This window comes from Mus caroli, unplaced genomic scaffold, assembly GCF_978045245.1.
Source record: "Mus caroli unplaced genomic scaffold, Mus_caroli_1 scaffold_1, whole genome shotgun sequence".
Classification (NCBI taxonomy): domain Eukaryota; kingdom Metazoa; phylum Chordata; class Mammalia; order Rodentia; family Muridae; genus Mus; species Mus caroli.
Genome location: NW_028227256.1, coordinates 83,735,109 through 83,745,619, shown reverse-complemented (window position 1 = coordinate 83,745,619; position 10,511 = coordinate 83,735,109). Strand labels below are relative to the sequence as shown.

Below are 10,511 nucleotides of genomic sequence, written 5' to 3'. Positions count from 1 at the left end.
ACTCCAGCCTGTTACTAGTAAGCTGCTGTGAAGATTGGTGTTTGTGACTTTTTGTGTAAGTTCGGATAGTTACTGGAGTAGTAACGCAAACATTTTCAATATTATGCCTCAATTTTGAAAACGGTCCCACTTCCCCATATATGAAACTTCCAGAGGTTTGTAGCTATTCAAAAGTGGTTCATGACATAGGGGTTCATGGTCTCACTGTGTTTGTTTAGTAGGTGTTGGGGAGCAAACCTAGGGCTTTAATACAAGGCATGTGCATTTAGCCCTAACCCCAGCTTCTTCTCTTTTTTTTTTTCCTTTTAAAAATATGGACTTCTTTGTAAATTTTCCCAGCATCCTTGCACAGGGACCATGCTAATCTCTGTGTTGTTCCAATTTTAGTATACTGAAGACAGCACTGCTTTTTTTTAGTAGCATCTTGCTATATAACCCAAGCTGACCTCAAATTTTCCATTTTCTTTCTATGTCTCCAGACATGGGGATTTCTTCTTAGAGCTCTATCTACTCCATCCACCCATCCATCCATCCATCCATCCACCCATCCATCTATCCATCCATCCACCCATCCAATCCACCCACCCATCCATCCGTCTGTCTGTCCGTCCATCCATTCATCCATCTATCCATCCATCCATCTATCTATCCATCCATCCATCTATCCATCTATCTATCCATCCATCCATCTATCCATCTATCTATCCATCCATCCATCCATCCATCCGTCCGTCCGTATCTGATAAGGTCTCTGGTAACACAGGCAGGCCTTGAATTCACCATATGGCTGAAGATGCCCTTGGATTTCTGATCCTCTTGAGAGCTAGGATTACAGGTGTGTCATCCACGGTCAGTTTATGTGATGCCGTGGAGTCAAAGCCAGGGCTTTGTTCGTTCTAGGCAAGCACGTTACCAACTGAGTCACACCCCCAGCCTCACTGTGCTTTTAAATAGCATTTCTCCAGTGACCAATGATGCTGGTTAATGCTTCACTTTTCTGTTAGCCCTCCATCTATCTTCTATGGTACCATGTTTGTTCTGGTTTTTGAGCCCACTTCTGGCTAGATGATTTCTTCCTAAGATGCAAAAGTTCCTTGTGTATTCTGGGCACAAATCCTTTGGCAGACATGTATTGTGTTCATTTGCTTCTAGCCTGCAGACTCCCTTTAAATTTATTCTTAACAACTTCTGAGGCTCATGCTTGTTTTCATGTCAATAAAAAGCTCAAAGAGGGAGAAGCCAGGGACATGGGTCCCCCAGGCCCAGCTGACAGTGTGTTTCTCAGAAGCCTCAGTAGAACAAAGCTGAGATTATACAGACTCTATGTTGGCACTACCAGCTGGTGTCACTGTGCCCACATTGCAGGTAGAGAGATGAGAAGGGTTACCAGCAGGCTAGCATCAGATAGACCCACTGGCTCTCTTCTGTAAGGGATGCTGGATTGGGGAACCAATACTAGCCTGGGAGGAATACAGCACCCAGGAGGTCTCAGACAGCTTGTCCATGCTGGCTGCTATGGGGATCAACCTGACAGAAGGATCCCAGCCCATGTAAGGTTCTCACCTGCCCCAGTCCCAGCTCTTTTTGTTTGTTTGTTTTTTGAGACAGGGTTTCTCTGTGTAGCCCTGGCTGTCCTGGCACTCACTCTGTAGACCAGGCTGGCCTCGAACTCAGAAATCCACCTGCCTCTGCCTCCTGAGTGCTGGGATTAAAGGCATGTGCCACCACGCCCGGCCTGCCCCAGCTCTTGAATGTCAGCAATGGCTTCCTGTTGGCAGGGCAGTGTGCACCTAAGGGGATGTCAGCTTTAGCCCTGAGGCTGGGAGGAAATGCTCTGCTGGAGGTGGGGGATGCTGAGAAGGCTGTGCCCACAGGTGAGTAGTTCACCCTTCCCCAAGTTCTCTGCCTGCCTTTGGGCCCACACCTGGGGCTGGGCTTGAATGGGGATACCTCATTCTCCAGGTGGCATGGTAAGGCGTGGGGTGCACAGCCCCTCTCAAGATCTAAAGGGAGTAAAGCGCTGAGCTGTGGTCTTCCTCAGGCTCAGAAAAGATCCTTGAGAGCTGTCTTCTCAGGATGTCCCCCTTGGAAATTTCTCTTTGCTGTCTCTTCCCCCTTCTCCTCCTTGTCTTCTTTTAGGTTTATCTTTAATTGATATGTTTGAGTGTTTTACCTCCACATATGACTGTGTATGTGTCTAGTGCCTGAGGAGGCCAGAAGAGGGTGTCAGATCTCCTGGAACTAGAGTTACAGATGTGTGTGAGCTGCCATGTGGATGCTGGAAACCAAATCTAGATCCTGTGTAAGAGCAGCAAACCCCATCTTTCCAGCCTCCACACTGTTCTTCGCTGAGGTCCCAGGACACCCGGCAGGCAGGAGCAGGTTGTTGGATGGTACCGTTCAGGCTCTCTCAATTTCCTCTGCCTGCTGAGCACCTGGAGCCTCTCTGTGAGCTGGGGCTGAATGGGGCTTAACAGCAGGACCCTGCAAGCAGCTGGTGACTTCTCAGGAACCTGTTCCCTGGCCCTTGGTGGTCTCTGGTGGCACCTACAGACTTTTTATAATGAGTCTATATGGGAAAAAATTAATTTAAAGACAAAAACCACACAGGAGTATATATAAAAAGACAATTATATTTAGACACAAAAAATACTGCATAGTGGTGCAACCTGTCTGTAACTCTTTAAACTTCAGTCCTGGAAGGAAGGGAAGAAGAAAAAGACATGTGTCCCTGGCTGGCCTGGAAAGCACTCACTCTGTAGACCAGGCTGGCCTCGAACTCAGAGATCCGCCTGCCTCTGCCTTCCAAGTGCTGGGACTAAAGGCATGTGCCACCACTGCCCAGGCCTTGTTATTTTTTGATGTCCCACATTTGAGACTCAGAACTAAACCCTTAGCACTCCTACCTCTCCCTACGGGGAGTGGATGATGGCTCTCTGCTCAGCCCCACTTCATCCGTCTCTGGAGTTCTCACTCTGTGTGAGGGTTAAGAGAGGCACTCAGTGTTCTGGCCCTAGTATCTCATCACCCGACAGTTGAGTGGATGACGTGCGTGCCATCACCATGACCACGCTGTATCAAAGACAGGTGTACTCAGCTCTGCATGAAGTCTTTCCTTTGAGAGGCAGACCCACGACCCACCTGCAGGGGCATCTATAGGTGTGGCAGGGCCCACCGAGTTCTGTTTCTGCTGAAGAACTGCAGGAAGACACCTGATGGTGAACATTTGCTTTCTGCTATGTCCAGCCCCCGCTGGAAATGACTGCTAGCCTTGGGCCCATGCCCACAGGTGCGAGCGCTTCCGTCTTGGGAATGACAACACACATCAACGGAGATGTATGGCCTAGCAGTGAGGGAAGGTCAGTAGTGGAAAGTGGAAGGAGAAAGAAGCCCAAGACTTGCTCCCTCTCCCTCCCTGAGGGTCACATTAGTCCCTCCTCCTGGGGAAAACTCTCAGAGGACCTTTGTCAATTCACCTTGGATCCCTGATCGCCATCACACACAATGCCTGGCACACTCAGGCACTGAAAAGTAATCCAACAAAGGAGAAAAGTCAAAAATGTTGAAGTCAAAATTTATGCTGGGTGGGTCTATAATCCCAGCACTTGGGGGACAGAGGCAAGGGTTCTGGGGTTGAAGCCAGCCAGCATCACCCTGTCCCAAAATGTGTATTTTACTTACTCTCAGCTCCGCTCACCATGGATGCTTACAGAGGCTGATGGTTTAGCTTAGTGGTAGAACAGATTTTTAGCCTTGGGTTCAATGTCAAATAACTTGTTGCCTAAATGGACTCTTGAGACTTAAAAATAAATTGGGGGAGGGGCTGGAGAGGTGGCCGGTGGGTTAGGTGTATTCTTCCAGCACCCACATCAGGCTGCTCACAACCATCTATAACCTCAGCTCTGGGGAATCTGACGCTCTCTTCAGGCTTTCACAGGGACCTGGACACATAGAACATATATGCACAGGGACATACAAGTAAAATTAAATCTTTAAAAAATAAACCATCTCTAGCTGGGTGGTGGTGGCGCACGGCATTTGGGAGGCAAAGGCAGGCTGATCTCTGTGAGTTCAAGGCCAGCCTCGTCTACAGAGCTAGTTCCAGGGCAGCGAGGTTTCCACAGGGAAACTATGTCTTGAAAAACCTTCATCATCGTCGTTGCCGTCGTCATCATCATCATCTCTAATATTTAATGGCACAGATTCAGTCATACCCATGTCCTAAGGGTCTGACCAATGTTCGGTCCTATCCATTTGCTAGTATCGCGATAATGAGATGTTTGAATGCATCATTGCACTTCCTGCTTTTTTGGGGGTGGGGTATTGAGACACGGTTTCTCTGTTTAGTCCTGGCTGTCCTGACTGTTTCCTTTCATGTAAATAAACAAACAAAACAAAACTCGGGGTGCTGGGTATCATTTGTAATAAAGCATTTGCCTGGCATGACTGAACCTCTGGGTTTGCCTCCCAGCACCTCAAAAGAACATTGAACTAATGTTATTTTTTAATTAGCAAAACCAAAAATACCTTCCAGAGTGGTGGCATATGAGAGAGAGAGAGAGAGAGAGAGAGAGAGAGATAGAGAGAGAGAGAGAGAGAGAGAGAGAGAGAAAGAAGAAGAAGAAGAAGAAGAAGAAGAAGAAGAAGAAGAAGAAGAAGAAGAAGAAGAAAGAGGAGGAGGAAGAGGGGGAGGAGGAGGATCAAGGGGAAGAGGAGAGAAGGTTGTGATAGGTCCTGCTTCTGTGAGAATGGAGAGAGCTGGAGTTCCCCTGCTTTAAGGAAAGGGGTCGGCATGGATGCTCAGGGCCGTACCCTGCCCCTCATTTCCCCAGGAGACCCGGCTTGGGACGCAGAAGTTTAAGGTGAGGAAGCCGCCTTTTTCCTTGGACAGGTAAGATCCATTTCACTATGCTCGTCCGGAGGGTCGCAGGCTATCCAGAGTTCGTGTTTCATTCTCTCTAGAAGACTGACCTGCGCAGGCTGAGCAAACCCACTACCCTGCGGGAACTGGGGTCCCGGAGTGCCCCCTAGTGGAAGCAGTTGGGCATGACCGTGCACCCTGTTGGGACAGGACCAAAACCAACCTGGGCAGCAGTATTGACCAAAGGGCTTTAAAGAGCACAGGCTGCACTTTGCATTTTGTGTCCCCGGAACGACTCACATCGAAGGCGATGTCTTCTGGGCCACAGTTCCTGACCTGACGAGAGACTGCGGAGAGCAGCTGCTGAACGATTTGTTACCGCAGCTAATGAGCTTCCGGTTGGCGTGCTGTATGCTTCCTTCACCTAAGACTGAACCAGGTGCTACTTCCTCACGGAGATTCAAGAGCACACCATGCCTCAGTTTATATTCTCTGAGAGAGACGATTTTAAGGAATCACACAAATTCAGCATGCACTGCAATAAATGGCAAGGAAGAAAAAACAAAACAAAACAAAAAACAAGGCAGCAAGAACTTTTCACAGGAGGCCAGGGAGGACTTTCTGGAGTAGGTGACACTCCAGAGTGAGTGAAATGGCAAAGGGGCCTGGTGTGGTAAGATAAGGTCATTTTGCAGGGCTGATCCACTCTTGGGGGTCACTAGCCACAGTGTGGGAACAGGAAGGGGGCAACAGCAAGGAGACAAAAAGAGGGATTTTAGCTCCAATCTTCACTAGGGAATGTTAGTTGGAAACTCATTTAAAATGGAAATTTGGAGTCTTTGCCCTTGTTGAGCCTATTTATAGTGTCTGTTCTTCAGACTAAGGCATTCTCTGCTTCCTCCTCCTATGTCAAGGAATTTTTATTGGGTACCAAACATTGTGAAATTTATGGTTTTGGCAGGTGGACTATGCCATGTGCCTTTAAAGAGCATCGGAGCTTTTATGGCAAGCCGAACTCTCAATTGGAAACTTCTCTAGTCTTTTGAAGACTTGTATTCAAGCCTTTCAGAACAGGCCAGGCAAGGCCTTCTCTTCTTGGCTAACGTCACCTCACTTTCAAGGTGTGGCACCAGGAACTGGCCCCCATCTCTGCAGTTAAATCAAGACTGACTCTGGCCACTGGGAACTCGAGCACTTCTCCACTCCTGTGAACATTGCAGTTGGTCTTCCCTTGCTCATGACCCTTGTTGCCAAAGTCTTCTCTCCTCCCAGGAGCTGGGATGTTGAGGCAGGAGGATCACCGAGCGTTCAAGGACAGCCTAGTCTACATAGTGTTCCAGGACATCCAGAGTTACAAAGAGACCCTGTCAATTAATGCTGATGATAATTAATGAAAGTGGGAGTAACTAAAGAAGACAGCATGGGCTCTGGCTTCTACATGTGTGGTCAGGGGTGCACACCTGCATACCCATGAATGTTTGCTTTATGGGAGAGTTTATTATGTGGCTCTGGCTGTCCTGGATGTGATACGGAGACCTGGCTGGCTTCAACTCACAAGATCCACCTGCCTCTGCCTTCTGGGTGCTAGGATTAAAGTCATGCACTATCGAACTCAACCTACAAATAAATATTTTTAAATACGACAAAACCACAGAAAGTGGGCCCTCAGAATGGTCCCACTGTCACCACTGTCTAGCAGGTGTACAACACTGTCTAGACCTTAGTGTAGGCTTTAAACACTCTTGGAACAGCTACTCTCAGCTCAAGAAACAAGCACAGTGAAGCAAGGGGGCATTTTTTCAGGTGGCACACACCTGAAGGGCTTCCTTCCATCTGTGGCTGCAGGACTAGGGATCTGTGTCACCGAGTATCTGACCCTTTGATGGCTCGGTCTTTGTTCACACAGAAAGGATTCATACTGGAGCCATGACAACTATTAGAAGAGCTGGCGTGGTCCCTGGATGACTTCACTACCATGTGGTCATAGCGATGGTTAAAGTTGTCAGGAACTCACCCGGGAGACAGGCCTTCGGGCACATCTGTGAAGAATTTCCTTGACTAGGCTAACATGAAACAGCGTTTTAAAAAACTGATTTAAAACATTTTAAAGATTTGTGATGCATGTTCTGTCTGTCTGTCTGTCTACCAAGTGCATGCCTGGTACCCTAGGAGACAACAGAGGAGGCCAATAAATCGCCTGGAACTGGAGTTATAGATGGCTGTGATCCACCATATAGGTGCTGGGAACCAAATCCTGGCCTTCTGGAAAATCAACCAGTGCTTTTAAACACTGAGCCATCTCTCTAACTACTAAAGACTGATTTTGAAGTTTTTGAACGAATTAGTTAATTAATTAATGTTACAGAGCATATGTGGATGTCACAGGGCAACTTACATAAGATGGTCTTCTCCTTCCACCATGTGGGTTCTGGGAATCAAACTCAAACTGTCAGGCCTGGCATTTTTACCCACTGAGCCCAGAAGCTGCCTCTTTGATGTTTTATGTTTGTATTTGCTTCACTTTCTCACACTTAAAAAAAAAGATTTATTTATTTATTTTATGTATATGAATACTGTTACTATCTACACACCAGAAGACGGCATCAGATCCCATTACAGATGGTTGGGAGCCACCATGTGGTTGCTGGGATTTGAACTCAGGACCTCTGGAAGAGGAGTCAGTGCTCTTAACCACTGAGCCACCTCTCCAGCCCCACTTTCTCACACTTAATGTATTAAAATGAATGTTTTGGGCCAGCAAGGTAGCTCACCAGGTAAAGTACCTGGCATCTATGCAGAGAAGCCATTCAGTCCCAAGAACCCACAGTGGGAATAGAGAACTGACTCCCAAAAGTTGTCCTCACCTCTACACTAGCAAACATTCTCTCGCACTTACAAACACATGCAGGGTAAAGTATTTAAGTGTAACAGTTTAGCCCTCAGGGGAAAAGAGCCTTTTCTCTGATTAATCGAGACTGTTAGCAGATACTCCCCCTTCCTACCTGTACTTTTTACAAAGGGGCACATTTAGGTTTACAGGTGGAACAGGAGTGAAGCGCACAGTTCTGGATCCACACTGCCCCAGGCTCCCACTGTACCCAGCATTGCGGAGGCATGCCTGCTGGACGTGATGAGCATGAGTGCCTGCTGGACATGAACAACATGAGCTGATGTTCTTCCTCATTGCTAACCGTTCCTAGCTTCCATTAGGCTTTGCTGTTTGTGTGCACTCTGCAATGTGTTGACAAATGTGTACTGGCTGGAACCTATCATGCCGTGTCTACAGAATGTTCCACCTATTCCCACCCTGACAATCTCCAGCAACTATTCATCTCTTTCCTGTCTCCATAGCTTTTCTTTTTTCAGAGTGTCATGGAGTAGCAGTGGCATTCGAGAGACAGTGTCTTTTTATGGTTTGTTAATACTTTTCTTTTTACTGATGAATCATATCTCGTTTTTGTGGGTCTATTGGTTTGTCTAATTTGGGGGATTTTTTTGGTTTTGTTCCAGAACAGTCTCACTATGTAGCCAAAGCTACCCTTATTTGCAATCCTCCTGCCTCAGCCTTCTCAGTTCTGAGATTACAAGCATGTGCCACCATATCCTTTTTTTTTTTTTAATAAGAAAAGAAACAATAATTTAAAAATCCCAAAAACAAAAGTCTGCAGTTGAGTTTGGTGGTTCGTACCTGGAATCCCAGCACTTGGGAGGCTGAAACAGAGTCAAGGCCAGCCTAGGTTACTTAGCAAGACCCTGTCTCCATCCATCAGTCAATCTGGAAAGCCATTTAGAGAAGGGAGACAAATCTTGAGAAGAGTAGAATGCTGGTTCTGGGTTCTGGGCCAGTCTGGTGAGCAGGGAAGCTTGCAGAGAGCAGGAGGCTCGCAGAGGACAGTCCTGTGGGTAGCCAGAGTAGGCAATTAATGTGAGCCCTAGGCTATCTGGGAGGAAGGTTTGGAGGTGTGACGGGTGCTGGAGCTCCTGAGAGCTGATCTTGCTCTCTGTTGCTCTGTGCCTTCAAGACTTTCTGCTGGGAAGAGGAGACACACACCTACCTGCTTTCTACAGTTCCCTGGCAGGCACAGTTAGGAAAGGCTGGCCACAGAGTCATCCTTTTAAAAAACACACTGAAAAAATTTCCCAGGGGAACAAGAGCTAGCATATTCTTTGCCAAACTGGCAGTCTGCTTGGTTACTGGGACCCAATTCACCAGCTGATTACATCTGTCTGATACCACTTGTGATGCTCAGCCCAGGGAGTGGCACTATTAGAAAGTGTAGCCTTGGTGAGGTAGGTGTGTCACTGTGTGAGTGGGCTTTAACACCCTCATCCTAGGTGCCTGGAAGTCAGTATTTTGCTAGCAGCCTTCAGATGAAGATGTAGAACTCTCAGCATCTCCTGCACCATGCCTGCCTGGATGCTGCCATGTTCCTGGCTTGATGATAATGGACTGAACCTCTGAACCTGTAAGCCAGCCCCAATTAAATGTTGTCCTTTTAAGAGTTGTCTTGGGGGCTAGAGAGATGGCTCAGAGGTTAAGAGCACTGGCTGTTCTTCCAAAGGCTCTGAGTTCAAATCCCAGCAACCACATGGTGGCTCACAACCATCCGTAATGAGATCTGACGCCCTCTTCTGGTGTATCTGAAGACAGCTATAGTGTACTTAGATATAATAAATAAAATCTTAAAAAAAATGTTTGCTTTTGCTTTGGTCATGGTGTTCATTCACAGCAGTAAAACCCTAAGACACCACTGAACACTCAAATGGCAGGTCCATTCTGACACCACAGCTGGATGAGGTTTAAAAAGGCATCTGGTCTACCCTTATGATTGCCACTTGGGTCCTCCTTGGCAAATGACCAATAGGTGATCTTATGTCCTCTGTCCGTCTATCCTCCCAGGGCCAGCCAGCCAGCTTGTTCATTTTGACAGCTCAAATGCTGACGAAGATCTCCCGAAACTAAAGTCCCCTTCCCTGTAGGGTGCTGGTTCTCTACCAAGCTGTTTCCATGAGCAGCTGCACAGGCAGTTATAACCCATGCTCTGGCACTGTGCAGGTCAGCTGAAATGCTGCTCTGCAGAGATCTATGCAGGTTTCCCAGTCTCCACTTGTCAACAACTTGTCCACTTGTCCATTTTTATGAGGTTAGTGTTGGGATCTATCACCTCCCAGGTTCTTTGAATTTTCTTCTATCTTCACTCCAATATTCCTTATCCCCAGTTGAGGATAATTAACAGCATGTTTGTGATGTTAAATATTTAAGCTGAGGCCGAACACACCTCTAATCACAGCACTTATGAACTAGAGGCCTAAGATTCATGGTAATTTCAGGGTCAGTCAGCTTGGTCAACATGGTCAACAAAGAGTAATCAAATTATAAGCTGAACTGTAGCAATGGCTAATACTAATTAGAGGACTGGAGATATGGCTTAATTGGAAGAGTGCTTAAGTAGCACGCACGGAGCCCTGGGTTCAATCTCCAGCACTGCATAAGCCAGCGGGAACTATGGCACATGCCTGTACATCCAGCATTTGGAAGTTAGAGGCAGGAGACTAGAAGTTCAAAATCAACCTCTACCATGCTACAAGTTTGATGACAGTAGGCTACATGGAACTGTCTCTCAGAAATAAAAAAAATAAAGCAATAGAG

The 10,511-nt window shown here is 47.1% G+C and overlaps 1 pseudogene; it reads right to left on the bottom strand.

Annotated features, from left to right (window-relative positions):
- Positions 1 to 307: 307 nt before the first annotated feature.
- On the bottom strand, positions 308 to 408 carry LOC115032379 (U6 spliceosomal RNA; annotated as a pseudogene).
- Between the last annotated feature and the right edge of the window lie 10,103 nt (positions 409 to 10,511).